The 15,325-nt window shown below is 44.6% G+C and overlaps 1 protein-coding gene across 3 annotated transcripts in view; it reads right to left on the bottom strand.

Moving 5' to 3' along the window:
* Positions 1-15,325, bottom strand: part of LOC120736597 (zinc finger protein 609-like) — a 33,609-nt gene extending 18,284 nt beyond the window's left edge. For 2 of the 3 annotated variants that reach the window (XM_040036855.1, XM_040036839.1), the window contains exons 1-2: positions 14,911-15,325; positions 1,347-1,479 (exon numbers count right to left, since the gene is read on the bottom strand). The gene's annotated coding sequence lies outside the window, so the exon portion shown is untranslated. The remainder of the gene's footprint in view (positions 1-1,346; positions 1,480-14,910) is intronic. The other variant, XM_040036846.1, reaches the window with a different exon arrangement.

The raw sequence follows: 15,325 nt of genomic DNA, 5'->3' as shown, positions 1-15,325 counted from the left end.
GACTGCTACCTGCATTCAGGAAATACAACTCTCGTCTTATTATCGCCACACCTGCCCCCACCTGCAAGTGCACAACAGAGAAACATCCACCCTTCAAAGCAGCGTTTCCACCCACCAAACACCAAAACAAACATGTCGTTGTGAAATTCATCCAGATTAAGGCCTGACTGGGATTTCCACAAGTTCACAAAGATCTGATTCAAAAATCGTCCACGAGGATAAGAACCCAACAAAAACCAGAGTGATGGATGTGTCTGAGGTTTGTGTGTACGGCCGTACAGAACAGAGCTCACGTTTAGTTCAAAATCTAACCGCAGCATTTAGAGAAACTCCTGGGATTCATACTTCTGTGACTCTACACACTGGTTAACCTTTAACCCGTCTGGCAGCAGTGCTACGAAGCACACTAACCGAGGAGACGAGGAGGCAGATGGACAGACAGGAGCTGTGGACATAAAACACACCAGCAACACCGAGCCGAACACACCACGACCGAGGCCGGTGCCAAACTCCAAAAGCTGAGCCATCAGACGCTCCTCCATCCATGACTCAGGTCAAACCTTTACCAAGTGACTATTTTGCAAATGTCATATAATACTATAAAACAGAAACAGTGTCAGTTGGACAAACATTCAGCCATCGATTACCCCGTCACTTAACTGGAAGAGAAATGCTTTTGTCTTATTAATAAACAATAATAAACACCCAAAACCATGTTTTATCTGTCAAAACAACTACTAAACCCTTGGATGTATTTATGCACCATATTAAAAACATTTTCTCAAATGCAAAAATATATAAATAATGTCAAGTAGAGTCAAAGGTCAAATAAAATAAAACAAATATGCAGTCAAAACTACGGCATAAAAACTGACCTGTACCGTCTTCTTGGCAGGCTTTCTGACGTTAGCGAAGTTTTCATGCTGCTGTTACAGCAGCCGGGCACCCCACGCCCCCCTTTAGACTCACCCCTGTTTGCCTCTCTGTAAAATAGCAGCCTGCCGTCAGCCTTCATCAAGCTTAAACTTACAAGCTTTCACGTTTCCACAGCAAAGGTTTTAATGGTGATCACAGCAACAGCGCTGCTGTTTTCTTTCACTCAGCCTCAACGCAGCGTGACAGTACGCGGTGTGTAAACAGTCTCCGCCCCCACGTTAAACTGTGCCAGCGCCATCGTCCCTGCTGCTGTTGTGCTCTCAGTGTTTCATAAAAACGTTTCTACTGCAGGTCTGCTTTTAGCAGATGTGGGAGAAGCGCTCGTTTTAATAAAACGGCTTAAACGCAAAGAGAATTTTTTATAATCAAATAATTGGAATTACTCGATGAATCGTTGCAGTCACACTCACTTGGATTGCACAGGTCGCCTGATAGACGGGAACCATCTGCAGACAGACGGTCAGCGTGCGGACATGAGGCTCTGTCACCGAGCACAACTCAAGGCGACTCGGCTCGGCAGCTGGTTGTATCCCGGTTGTATTCCTGGAGAACAGGAAGAGTTAAATGTGACTTCCTGTGCATGTAGACAACAAGAGACATGTGATGTTCACTGATTCAGCAGTTAACTGCTGTAGTATCACAAACGTGGCCTCTTCCAATCGCTGACTGACGACAAAAAACCAAAACCACTGAGATAAACTTATGTTATGGAATAAAACAGATGCTAACCATGTTTAGCTTTGAGGACGTAACTTGCTGTTGGAAAAAAGTGATAAATCTCAAGATATGTTAATGCAGCATTCGCCATTCTAACATTTTACATTATGTTAACAACGTCACATCGTGACTGAAGTACCGCGATAACATCGTGGGGATGTGGGATGACTCCCACCTCGACAAGTGGTTCAGCGAGTTTGTGTAAGGAGAGCAAATGAAAACACACTGCAGCAAACAGAAGCATGGCTCAAAAGCAGAATATAATGAAATATATTTTACATGTGATGACCTGTGGATAAATAAATATCTGACCTCTGAGGTTTGTCCTTGATGCTCACTGGGCTGTCATTCTCAGCTCATTGTTACTTAATTAACCTCTCATTTCTGACGTGTTCTCTCATTTGTTTGAGTGAAAAACTGATTAATAAAGCTAGGAAAGCCCTGCTATGGAGGCCTATCGGGGGTCCTGGCTGGGCGTGGGGCTCTCTGGAGGCCTGGGAATGGCGAGGAATCACCCAGGAGTAACTGAAAGACGTTTCTGGAGACAGAAAGGTTCCTGTCAGATCTACAGAGACCCTGAAAAGGCTAAGCCATCTGTTCTCCTGCTACGGCTGATTGTTTTTTTTGTTTTCATCAGTAAAAACAATCAAACTACACATTAAAAAGCTGTGACGTTACCCACGCTGCACCTCCAAAGGCAGCAAACACCATTTTTCGCACAGACTCCTAATCTGCCTGTGCAAAAATGACTGAGTGGATTAGCTGCTGGCATTCATACCGCCGGGCTCCTCTCAGATCAGACTTTCTGCTCAACTGCCTCTAATGCCACACTTAATTAAAGGCGGCGAGGTGGCGAGACCTCCAGCGGCTGGAGAGAGAAAGAGGAGCCTGTTTCTGTGAAAATCCACCCTGAGAAGCTCTGGCTCCGGCACAGAGCTCCGCCAGCCGGGCTTTTCCCCAGCAGCAGGACAGAATCAAACCCGCCGTTCTGACGGAAACTTGGCCCGGGCGTTGCTCTCTACGCTACACATCCCACCACGCCGCGGTGATTAACAGGCTGCCGGGCATCCTCTGTGAAGCACTGCAGGAGGAGGAAGACGAGGCTGGGAAAGCTAGCGTTGCCCCCACATCGGCCGGCATACTTTGCATCTATCTGTGATTTAAAGGTAAAACTAGGGCTGGGCGATATGGCCTAAAATCCATATCGCGATATAATTTGAAGCATGTGCGGTAACGATATATATCACGATATATTATTTTCTTCTGTATAACGTATTTTCCACACTATAAGGCTTAAAATCCTTTAATTGTCTCAAAAATCGACAGTGTGCCTTATGTATGAATTCTGGTTGTGCTTACCGACCTCGAACAGATTTTGGCTGCAGAAATCTGTTAAAATGTTTTAGTACAGCTTTGGTAAGCCCCACTGCTTGATGGATTGTCAGAGCATTACGGCTGCTGCAGTGAGGAGCTTCGCGGAGTAATCTGGGTCCAAAACTCCGTCCGCTTCAGGTCTCAAAGTCAAACGAACACTGAGAGTAGAGCTGGGCGTTAGAACGATAACGATATGTATCGCGATATAACTTTTTCTTGATAGAAAAATTAAACTATCACGATAGACCTCGCCGCTCTTGTCCTCTTAAAAAAAAAAAAGAAAGAAAAAGAAAAAAAAGAACAGCCAATCCAAATTAAGTAGCGCAGAGCCGAACCAATCACAGCCGCAGCGTCACGTGACTTGTTACGTACAGCACAAGTGCCAAGCTGCACATGTGTATTTGTTTGGGAAGCAGCCAGCCACCGTACCGCCCGGGTAACGGAGGAAATGAGTGTGCCAACTAGAAAAATCAACCCAGCGTGACCGAAGGTTACCGAAGAGAAAACAGATGATGGTTCCAACGCCGGAGAGATTGTCGAACGGAAGAGCCATAGAAGCTCCGTAGTGTGAAGGTATTTCGGCTATTTCAAGTCTGACAAAAAACAGAGTAGCGCTCACTGTAAATTGTGCCGAAAGCAAGTCTGGAAATACAATAAACTGGTGCATGCGCTACGTCCACACGTACCCAGGTATTTTTGAAAACGCAGATTTTTCTATGCGTTTGCACCTTTCGTCCACACGTAAACGGCGTTTTTGGTCACTGAAAACGGAGATTTTTGAAAACTCCGTTTTTGCTTTTACGTGTGGACTAGAAAAACGGAGAAAACGCAGCGTCAAAGGTGTGCGCATTTTTTGACGTCACACTGTGCGCCACGTTATTGTTTCGGTGAAATGAATTTCTACAATACTGTTAATTCTACCCTCTGCAGTGTTTAAATGCTTACATATACACACAGTTACTGTCCGTCCACACATACGACTCGGTTCTGCTTCTATGCCCCAGCTTTGTTTACTTTTCCCCACCGAGGCTTCTAGACTTCTGATTGGCCAACATTTCTGCACGGTTAGGAATCTAGCGCCACCTGCTGCTTTGGCATGTTCATAGCAGCGTTTTCCTTCATTTCTCCCTTTATGTGTGGACGGGATTATTTTTTAAAACGAAAACGGAAAATCTCTGTTTTCAAAAATAACCGTGTACGTGTGGACGTAGCCTCAGTCTCTGACTGGAAGCGCTGATTCGTCATTCGGCTTTTGTCAGACTAAAGTAACTGTTAAAACTGTTTGAAAAGCTCAGCTATACAACAAGGACAGATTGAGAATTTCCTTTTAGTTCTCAGTTTATTTGATATTGACAAAAGTTAGTCAGTTTTGTCTGTTCTTCTGTAAAACAAACTAAGATTTATTTTTAGAATTAATATTTTGTTTCTAAGTGGAACTGACAGTTTAGTCTGTTTCGTTTGTTCTATTTTGAAACTTAAACGCTTTAGCGGCTGCCTTTTGTGTAGTTTGCAATATTTGCCTTTATCTGAAAAAGTCTCATGTTCCTTAAGTACATCTACCCTGTTGAACTTATTATGGGAAATAAATATTTAAATCAAAACAAGCTGCTGATTATTTCACATTTTACTTGTGAGCAACGGCACATTTAAATCTTACAAATATAGTTATTTGGCTTATATCGTGATAGATATCGTTATCGCCTGAAATGAAAAAAACATCGTGATATGAAAACATCTTATATCGCCCAGCTCTAACTGAGAGTTAAAAATGGTCTAAATTCTTTCATCTTTAATAAAATGATCAGCGTTGCTGCTTTATCGGGTGTAACAATTAAGTTTAACATCCAGGCATCCATGAAAACAGAATTTATTAAATTTAACAGAGTTAGAAGTTAACAGGAAGTTAGCTCGCTAGTTTCCACCTAAACATTTCATACCATGTTCTGACTGAGATTTTTGAAACTAATTCAAACGTACAGCTCTGCTACCACTTCCAACATAAATGAAGACAGAAACTAAACAGCAGTGACGTTTGCAGGGTTACTGAAGTTGGACTACCTGGTATATAATGTTGTGCTACGTGATCGCTAGCGACACAGCTATGTTAGCATAACATTAGCACAGTGAAGCTGGAGGATGAACGCTAACTTTTTTCCACTCGATAAAAGTTAATGTGAGGGATTCTGGTGGTTAGAGACAAATGCAGTCGCACAGTAGGATGCTGTACACGGGCCAAACTTCAGTCAGGAGAACAACAGATCATTCATCCACAATACGAGGTTAGTTATTAATATACTGCAACAACATGGGAACAGAACAGCTGCGAGAGAATTCAGCATTAATGAATCAATGTTACGGAAGTGGAGGAAGCGCAGTTTTTGCTTTCCCCATATTTCAACAGTGCTTCATCTCTTTGCTGTGACTGTCGGCATAATTTGCAGATGATAATGGTTGTAGCCGCTGCGATGCTTTCGACCAAAACAGGCGCAGCTTGATGACATCATCAACATGCGCTATTGCGATATAGTCAAAATCTCTATCGTGGGCCAAATTTATATAGTTTCTATCGTATATGGTTTATATCACCCACCCCTAGGTAAAACAGAGACTTTCCTGCATTTAAACAAGTTTCGGTCTCCACTAGGTCTGGGCCATATCATACTGTTCACGGTAATACCGGTACAATGTTAGGCAACGATAAGAAAATGAAATATTGCAATTGAGTATGGGTAAAACGCGCATGCGCAGTGCCTTTGTTTTCATACTCACGTGGCTGAAAAAGCATGGCAGATCTTTGAGTGAAGCGGATGAACCAGAATTGGTTTGTAAAAATGCTGCCACTTCAGTGATGTGGAACTGGTTTGGTGTTTGTCCGTCAGATACACGACAAAGCACATTTTTTTTTGTAGAACATGCAAGCGGCCGTCGTTATTGCCGTATCTGTCGGACTAAGGTGCTCGTAAATCTGGGAGTAATCTGGGTCCTAAACTCCGTCCTTTTAGGTCCCGAAGTCAAACGAACATCACTGAGAGTTAAAAACTGTCTAAATTCTTTCATCTGTAATAAAACGATCAGCGTTGCTGCTTTACCAGGTGTAACAATTAAGTTTAACATCCAGGCATCCATGAAAACAGAATTTATTACATTTAACAGAGTTAGAAGTTAGCTCGCTAGTTTTGCTAGTTACCTAAGCATGATATAGCATGTTCTGACTGAGAGATTTCTGAAAACATTCAAACGTACAGCTCTGCTATCACTTCCAACATAAATGAAGACAGAAAACTAAACAGCAGATGTAGCTGACTGCTTTGTTTCGCTTAATGTGTCTTATGTGCACCTTATGGTCCAAGAAATACGTATTTGACTTTTTTATTTGGCACACTGCAGTTTAATGTTGCAAAGCACCTCTTTTTAACTTCAGTGGATATTATACATGGTTATGCTCAGGATATGTCAGCACATTTCTACTGGAATGCCTTTTGGTTAAACTTTCATCAAGGAATTTGCATTTGCACTGTTAAATGTTTATATAGCTTTAATGCACATAAAAAACAGCTGCTTGTTCAAGTGAAAATAAATGGATGGGTTTTTTCTTTTGTGCTAGTGAAGTTGTGGAGTTGTATACTGTCTCGCATCAATTATATCGTCAGTCATATTGTTATCAAAAATGTTCAAATATATATCGTGACAAATATTTTTGGCCATATCGCCCTGCTCTAGTCTCCACTGAAGACATACTGAACGGAGGTGAGCATGGACATTCACACTCCAGGTGTAGGGATGGGTAGGTTCTGACATAAAATAACCAGACCGAAAAGCAGCGCACATTTTGGTGCTTTTCCCCCCTGAGATGTCACACACTTTGGATTCTAGCCAATCATTTAACCTTTCCAAGGATAGTAGGCGGGTCCAGGTACGTACGTTCTTTTAGAGCAGAGCTACAGATTAAAAATGCCCAAGGCGAAGCAGTCAAAGTCTGGCTGTACTTCACAGCAAAAGATGCAAACTCAGCAGCAACAAGTGCTTTAAGCTGATACTGTGCAAAGGCTGAGAAATGCACCGTATTTGACAGCTTGCTGCGAGACCTCACACCGAGCACATCTACTGCGGGTGCGGGGCCTGTTATCGGACCCGGAGTTAGCAACATCACCCAAAAACCCGAAGAGGAGAGTCCTGGCCCCTAGCCCTGCCAGTGTAGCAGAAATGATGAGGATGATGATGCAGCAGCAGCCGTTCTTCTCTGCGTGAGCAGCTTAATGTTGGTTGTGTATAATTTACGTTGAGTAGGCTAACCACGTTATTACATTAATGCATGTAAGGTGAACTAGCAAACACCGCCGTAGTTACATGCAGCTGTCTTCTTGTTTGATAGAGTGATGCCATATATGCCCCATAGCTGCAGAAAAGGCTAACCTGGTTATCTTTTAACAAAAAAAAAAAAAAAACAAACAGCTACACATGAGAGGTTTTAGGACAAAGTTTGTGTTCTCCATTGTTTAAGCACCGGTTCGAGCACCGTTTAAGCACCGGCACCGTTTCAAAAGTACCGGTTTGGCACCGGTATTGGATAAAACCTAAACGATACCCATTCCTATCCAAGTGTCCTAACAAGACACTTTCACAAACACACGAAAAGCTGAACAGTGTGCTTTATTGTGTGAACTCATTATTGTGCAAAGTAAAACTGACTTAGTGATCATTCATGTGTTCAGACTGACGGGGATTCAGCTCATAAATCATGACCCGGTGCTCTGCCAACAGCTGCCTTTATAAGATAGTTACTGGTATCAGTAACGCTGGCTCTGCATTCACATGCTGTCGCATCAATGCTGCACCACACAGCACCAAGTTTGACCGTCCAGTAAGAGAAAACGACAAAATCTGTCACTGACGTAAAACATTTTTTAATTAAGGTTTCATTTATTCAAGCCAAGTTACATTTGGCTTATAAAAATAAAATAAATGCACGTTTTGACCCCAAAAACAAAGACAAGCCAACTCTGATCGATACTGATATCAGCACCCACGAGGACATCGGTCACGACATATTCAACATTAATCCCGATACTCAGTTTAGTCCAGATGTTTTCCACTTTACGAGCTTAAATGTTCTTATAGAATCCTCCTCGCACAATTATTAATGATTACACGGCCATGAAAGCAGGATTCAGGCGTCATTTATCTACAAGTGCTTCAGCTGTTTATTATCCTCTCCTCTGCATTTAAGAAACAAAAATGTCTGGCAGTCTGAAGACGCTATAAACTGAAGAAAAACTCCCATGCAGCTAACAGCCGGTTCATGTGAAGACACGGTGCAAACACCCAACCGTGGCTGCAGTGGAGCAAAGGGATTTACAGCCAGTGAAAACAGGTCAGACACTGAGGTGCTTACAGCAGACACACAGTGCTGAGGACACTGATGATGACGATAACACAAAGTGCTCCTGTGAGGCACAGCTGGCAAAAACAATCCAACTTATACTGACAGATGAAGCCACAGACAGGGTTCATTCAAAATCCTGAAATTCAAACTGAGGAACAGAAGCTCTTAAACATCTTTGAGCAGCGTGACGACACCATGTGGTTAAAAACACCTCGAGGCCAAAGGTTCAACCTCAAGCTAAACAAAACATCCCCAACACAACACGAGACCGTGAGGGTGAGCGCACCGGTACAGGTCAGAGGTCAGCCCACGCGGTTCCAGCCCTGTTGCTGTCCACGCCTGATTTCTACCGATTGACATTATGGGTCCTAACACAGCGGCGCCGTGGCGAGCTGCAGCAGCTCCTGCTGTTTTTACATTTTTCTTGTTCTTTCTAATAATTTCACGTGTCGTCGTTTCCATGCTTTACAGCAGTTTGTTCCAACCCTGTCCATTAATCATTTTTCACATTTTCCTTTCTGATGTTAATGAGTCATTTGCTGTGTTTCTCTCATAATTTCCTCTCATTTTGAACAGTTTCCAGTCCTTTTAGATTAGTCATTGATTATTGTTCCTTTCATAATTTTCCTTGTAGTTTCCAACAATTTTCCACCTGCTTTCCAGTTATTTACTCAGCGTCTGTTTTGTTTTCTGTGGACAGTTTGGAAGGCTGACTGTTTGGCTGTTTGTTGTCATGCTGCACATGGACGACCACGTTTCATGCACCCAAACTGTCTCTAAGATTAGACTCAGGACGGGTTTGTGACTCCTCCTTACTTACTTTGAAGAATCAAACATCTCTGAACCGCACGTGCAAACCTTCATCGGTTTAGTCACAGTTCAGGTGATGAGGGTGAAGTGAGCAGCAGCGCCTCCTGGGCCCGACGCGACAACCGCCAGAAAACAAACTAAACACAGAACGGTTCACCTGCAGAGCTCTGTCATGCAACTGTCAGAGCCAGAAGTGGAAACACCCGCATCCTGTTTAACCGTTAACGTGTTCAAACATTACAGCGAAAAGTGGCTTCAGTCAGAAAATGCACTTCATACTCGACATGCTTCCTCCCTGAGAGACAGACCTTTACTGCAGGCGCCTCAGCTGCTGCCCGTTTCTGGGTCTTTCTGTCCACGGTGGCGTCTTCTGTTTGGGTGCCGAGCCGGCCTGAAGTCCGCTGATCGACTCAGACATTTAACACTACTGCCCTTCTTTCTCTTGGGCTGCTCTTTAGTTGCTTTCTCAGCATGTTTTGGGTCCTTGTTTACTGTGAAGCCTCAGCTTATCAGGTCTGAGAGTAGCAACAGAGCAGTAACTGCCCTGCTCAAGATAACCAATGAGGACAGGGGTTACTAGAATAGGTCTGCATGTTAAATACACACTGAAAAAACAATAAAACTCCCACTTTCATGCTGTGGTCTAAGGGTTTTTTCCCCTCGATAACTTTAGCCACACACGGCTTACAAATTTCTACCTGACGGCTTTGACTTACGTCAACGGTGATTTTGTATAAATCAGGACTTTGGCTGTGAACAAACACAGTGGGAAAAGCCACTCGCTGTGGGCCGGCTGTGCATCATCGTACACTGAAATCTCACTTTTAACCAGGAAAAACTACAACCTTTTACCATACATATATATGTAGTACATATATACACTTTAATGCTTTAAATAAGATATTATTTAATTTGCCTCGACAATCAATTCTATGGGGGTTTCCAATAGGGCATAGGCATAGACATTTTTGCAGGATATATATGGTGAATTTATATGCATAGGGTGCTAGGGCTGGGTATCGTCACTCATTTCTAGAATCGATTCGATCCACGATTTGATTCAAATCGATTCGATTTAAATCTGGGAAATTTTGCCTCAGACAGTCAGAAATATTATAATTCAGATCAGCACATTTACATATTTTTGTATCTATAAAAAGGAAGCTGACACTTTCCAGACTTTATCAAAGGTGTGAGCGTCACAGCAGAGGCCTTTGTGTCAAAGTAGCTGAAGATAAAACACAGAAACACATGAAGGAGGTTTTCCTGGCCTGGATTTTATAAAAATATTCTGCAGTACATCAAAAACTAAAGAAAACCATTAACCAGCATATGAACATCACCTCTGACGTTACAGCGGTTTTATTACAGACACAGCTGAGCGTTTTGCATAATTTTAAAAAGTTTACATTTGTTCAGAAGCCTGTTGAACAGCAGAAATTAGGTTTTCTCTTCGGAATTAAGTAAAAGGAGAAAAAAAAAAACCAGCGGCCGACAGCCTGTAAACAACAGTAGACTTGTGCGTAACAAGCAAGCGAATAATGAAGAAAAGAGGTTTTAGATGAGAAACTGTTGTTGAAGTACAGAGAGCGAGAGGGGAGAGAGAGGGGGGGAGAGAGAGAGAGAGAGAGAGGGGGAGAGAGAGAGAGAGAGAGAGAGAGAGAGGGAGAGGAGGAGAGAGGGGGCGAGAGAGAGAGGGCGAGGTGTGGGAGAGCGAGAGAGGAGAGGCGAGAGGGTGGGAGAGAGAGGGAGGGGGAGAGAGGGGGAGCGAGAGGGAGAGAGAGAGAGGGGGGGAGAGAGGGGAGAGAGAGCTGTGCATGAAGTGAGATTTTATCCTGGTGGAAGTGAAACAGTAAAAGTCAGAGTGAGTTCATGACGATGTTTACGTGAAGCGTAGTTTGGATCTTCTTTGGCTGCTGGTTCGGTCAATATTGTTTGGAGAGACATCAAACCTGCAGCTTTAGAATCGATGCAAAAACGGCGTGAACACAAAGCGCGGACCGCCGAAACATCAGGATCAGCGAGCTGTCGGCTTTCAGCCCCGAGCGTGTCCGTGCCGTCGGGTGAGACAGTCACAGCTCACTGATCCTGATCCGCGGGTCGAGCTGTGCGTTTACGTCTTTGAGCAGAATCGTGTTCCTGCTCTCATTCACTGTTTTAGCTGTTTGGTGGTTGTTGAAATGTTGTGAGGTTTAACCTGAGATTCTGGCGTTTCGGGCAAAATAAATTAATATTAAAAAAATCGATTCAGGATTTTAATGAATCGATATCACGTTATCCAAGCTAGAATCGATTTTAATCGATAAATCGATTATCAAAACGCACCCCTAGTTTCCAACCTAAAACCATCTAGTTCCAAAATTACGGTTGTTCCAGTGTCACAGACGCAGCATCGCAACTGCCCGGCCGTCTGTTTTAGACTTTGCATCGAGAAAAAGTTGGTTTGGTTTTGAACATATCAAGAAAAGCAGATTATGTAGCAGGGATGTGTGGGACTAGTTTGCTAGTTGTCACTATTATCACTAGTCAGCACTGGCCATGCTAGTCATTTCAAAAAACAAAACGAGACCTCGGATGCAAGCAGTGGAAATAAGCTTCCTCCAACGTGTTAGCATAGGGTGAGGAGTTTGGTTATTCTCAAGCAGCTGCTACTCCTCCACATCGATGGGAGCCAGTCGAGGCTCTCAACTCCGGGGTAAGGTGTTCCAGCTGGGCATGAGGAAGCCCCAGGGTAAACCTAGTAATGGAAGACGCCTGCCTAACCACCTAACCACCATGGACTTCCACTGTGTGTGTTTTGTCCAGGTGTGCTTTCGCTGCACTGGCAGTGTGTCTGGGATCATTATCGTGCTGAAAATGAAGCAGCTGCTGATCAGATGTTCCCAGATGTTACTGCAGGGTGGATCAAACTCTGACGGTACTTTTCTACGGTCACAAACAGCACCGGCTGAACAGCAGGCTGAACCACGACAGAGCCTCCACCGTGTTTCACACACGGCTGCAGGCTCACTGTCGGACCTCTCTCCTGACCACCTCCGTACATACGGACCATGACTTGTATCTTTCGCTCCATCAGACCCATTTTCAGTCCAGTTCTTGTGTAACTTTCGTACCTCAGCCTTGCCTCCTGCTTTACTTCTTTAAGAATGGCTTCCTGAGAGCCGTCCTGCCACTGAGACCATTTCTGATGAAGCTTCAGTGAGCAGTAGATGATCAGCTGAAGGTCCAGATGCATCTCTCAGGGCCTGCATCAGGTCTTTGCTGGTTCTGTCCCTCTTTCTTAAGAACAAGAGATTTTAAAAAAACGGTTTTTTGCTTCCACTTATCCAGTTTTCTCACATTCATTCACGGGGGTGGCTGTAGCTCAACCTTCTGATCACCTACTGATCGGAAGGTTGGTGGTTCAATCCTCGGCTCCTCCAGTCTGCATGTCAAGTATCCTTGGGCAAGATACTGACCCCAAGTTGTGTCTGATGCATCCATCGGCATATGAATGTGTGTGTGTGTGTGTGTGTAGTTAGACAACACTAAGTATAGAGAAAGTTCTTGTGAGAATGGGTGTTACTGGGAAAATGTGACATGTTGTATCGAGCGCTTTGAGTACTCCGGGAGAGTAGAAAAGTGCTCTACAAGAATCAGTCCATTTACGATTCCTAAGGAAACACCGCACACCACGCTGAGATGTGCAAAGTTTTCATAAACGCTATTATATGTCAAACTGGTATCTTTGTCATAACAAAGAGCTTTAATTTGTAACTTAAAACATCTGAGTTATCTTTGCTCAGGCGTCTTATGTACACACACACAGACACAACACTGGTTCACCCTTCCAGCCCTTTTATGCTTGAATGATTCAGAGTAGAAACGCTCAAAAAAACAAAACAATAACACAATAACAACAAAAAAGCATGACTCTGAAAATGGTCAGGTACAAGGACTGGATTTAAAATGAGTGAAGTGAAAAAGCAGCTAATGTCCAAAGAAGAACTTTGCAAGACCTTCAGAAATCCCAGAGAACAATTTCTCAGTACGGACTGTGTTTTAAATTTTAAACCAAAGTCACTGACAATCATCACGAGTTGAATAAATTCCAGATTCACACTTTTGGAAGTTGCTCCTTTCATGGACACGGACAGGAATCAGAACATGTTAAACTCGTGTTAAGGACAAAAACAAAGGTGGTGAATTCACGCCCGTGAACACACATCAATAGATTAGAAGCCACGACCTCCTAATCTATTGATTTCCCCATCAGATTAACACACCTCCCATTAGTGTCAGTGTACTTACTACAAAGATAACGATGCAATGCCTGCTGTGCCCTTTTGTGTGTCTCCACACATGCAGGTGTTGCTTCAGATCGAGATTAGAGCACTACAGTGAGTTCAGTCCAGCAGGTTAGCCCACATACTGTACATTTATAGGCCTGCAGTCACCTTCTAATGTTACACAGCCACAATAATGTGACATTTATCGTGCTGCTGCTGGAGGTTTAATTCACTCATGCCAACTACCACTTTTCTAGGAACTGTGCATCACAGTGACAAACAAAGCAGATCCAGGAAATCCATCTGAGGGGGGTATTTACATCATGTGGCTAGCTTTCAAACATCGCCTTCGCTAGCACCTCCTGCACATTTGCATGTGTGTGTCTTTGGGGCAGCAAGTCGTACGGTTCTGGGTGTGTGAAGCTGGGTAAAGGAAGGATATGCGTGCTAGAACTAAACCCGGAGCCACCTGAGCTAACTGGTGCTAGCTCATGTTAGCTGGGTTTATCGGGAGCTCAGTTCGCTGCATGCTAGCACAAAGCTAACACGCTAACACCGCCCCACAGCGGCTTTAAAGCCCTGAAACTGTCACCAGCCACACTCTGGGGCATCAGGGCTTCACCTCCAGCACCGATTAACACGCAGGTACCGAGCACAGCTTAACTAGCTAATCCGAGGCCCACCGTGGCCCGCTGCAATGCTAGCGAGATCCATTATCGGACGCAGGCTACTTTCAGCCCAGCCAGGTAGAATTTAGCCTTCTCTGCTGAACTTTAAAACAATCATGACGGTCCGCAGCCCTCACAGCAGCCACTGAAGCTGGACCCAGCCACACCGACAGCACGCAGGACACACTCAGTGCGTGTAACGGGTAACCTGACGTCCTATTGGTCGCCCGGTGGACACAATTACCGATGCGGCGCTTTCAGCCTCCCCGTGATCCATTATCGGACAACCGTTGAACACCACCTCTCGGCGGGTGGTGTTTTCTCATTGACGGGGCAGCTTTTATTAAGCAGCAGGCTACAGTGTCTGACAGGACACCAGAGCTCTGATCAAATCACTCATCAGGAGATAATGAAATACTGCAGAAGCTCAAAAACATCACAGCGATGCTTCAAAAGCTCTGTGCATCACAGGCAGCTCACTGCGAACAGTTTACCCCGTGACCGCGACGCAAACCGTTAAATATATCCGCAAATATGTCTGGCTTAATACGGAGGTTATCATTTTTGCTGCTGGGTAAAGGCGAGGGTCAGGCGAGGACGTGTCCGATGATGGACGCATGCTTCCCGGTCTCTCCAGACAAAGACGGCAGTTAGCCTCCTGAGCTAACCCCCAGGATAGCTAGCAGGCTATCCCGCGTTTTAAAGAAGTGGATCCAAAACCCAGACAGGGTGCCCCTCCGAGGCCCCCACTTACCCCGATTGGAATCCCTGTCCGACCAATATTCATGTACACTCCATAGGTTGCGATAAATCCCGGTGAAACGATGAGGACAAGCTCCGAAAGCTGCTGGGCAAACAGGCGGACCAGTCAACGTGCTCCCAGCTCACTGGACCGCAGCCATCACACGGTCACATCCCGGAGAAAAGCGGAGAGCGGCTGCGAACGGCGACGTTTAACGGGCGCTTCTCCGCGCTGGCCGGGGGGGCAGCTAGTTCCAGGCATTCCGTGAAGCACTGTGATATTCCCAGAGTTCCCACGTCGGCGATATTCCCACTAACAGAAGCACAGACAGCGGCAGACAGACAAACAGCACCGCGGGGCTAAATGGCTGTTGAGTACAATGCAGCCAAAGCCCGGACAGCTGGATCTGGACCTGGAGTCGGCGCAT

This window comes from Simochromis diagramma, unplaced genomic scaffold (genome assembly GCF_900408965.1).
Source record: "Simochromis diagramma unplaced genomic scaffold, fSimDia1.1 OVJJ01000327.1, whole genome shotgun sequence".
Classification (NCBI taxonomy): domain Eukaryota; kingdom Metazoa; phylum Chordata; class Actinopteri; order Cichliformes; family Cichlidae; genus Simochromis; species Simochromis diagramma.
This window is presented reverse-complemented; position numbering and strand designations above follow the sequence as displayed.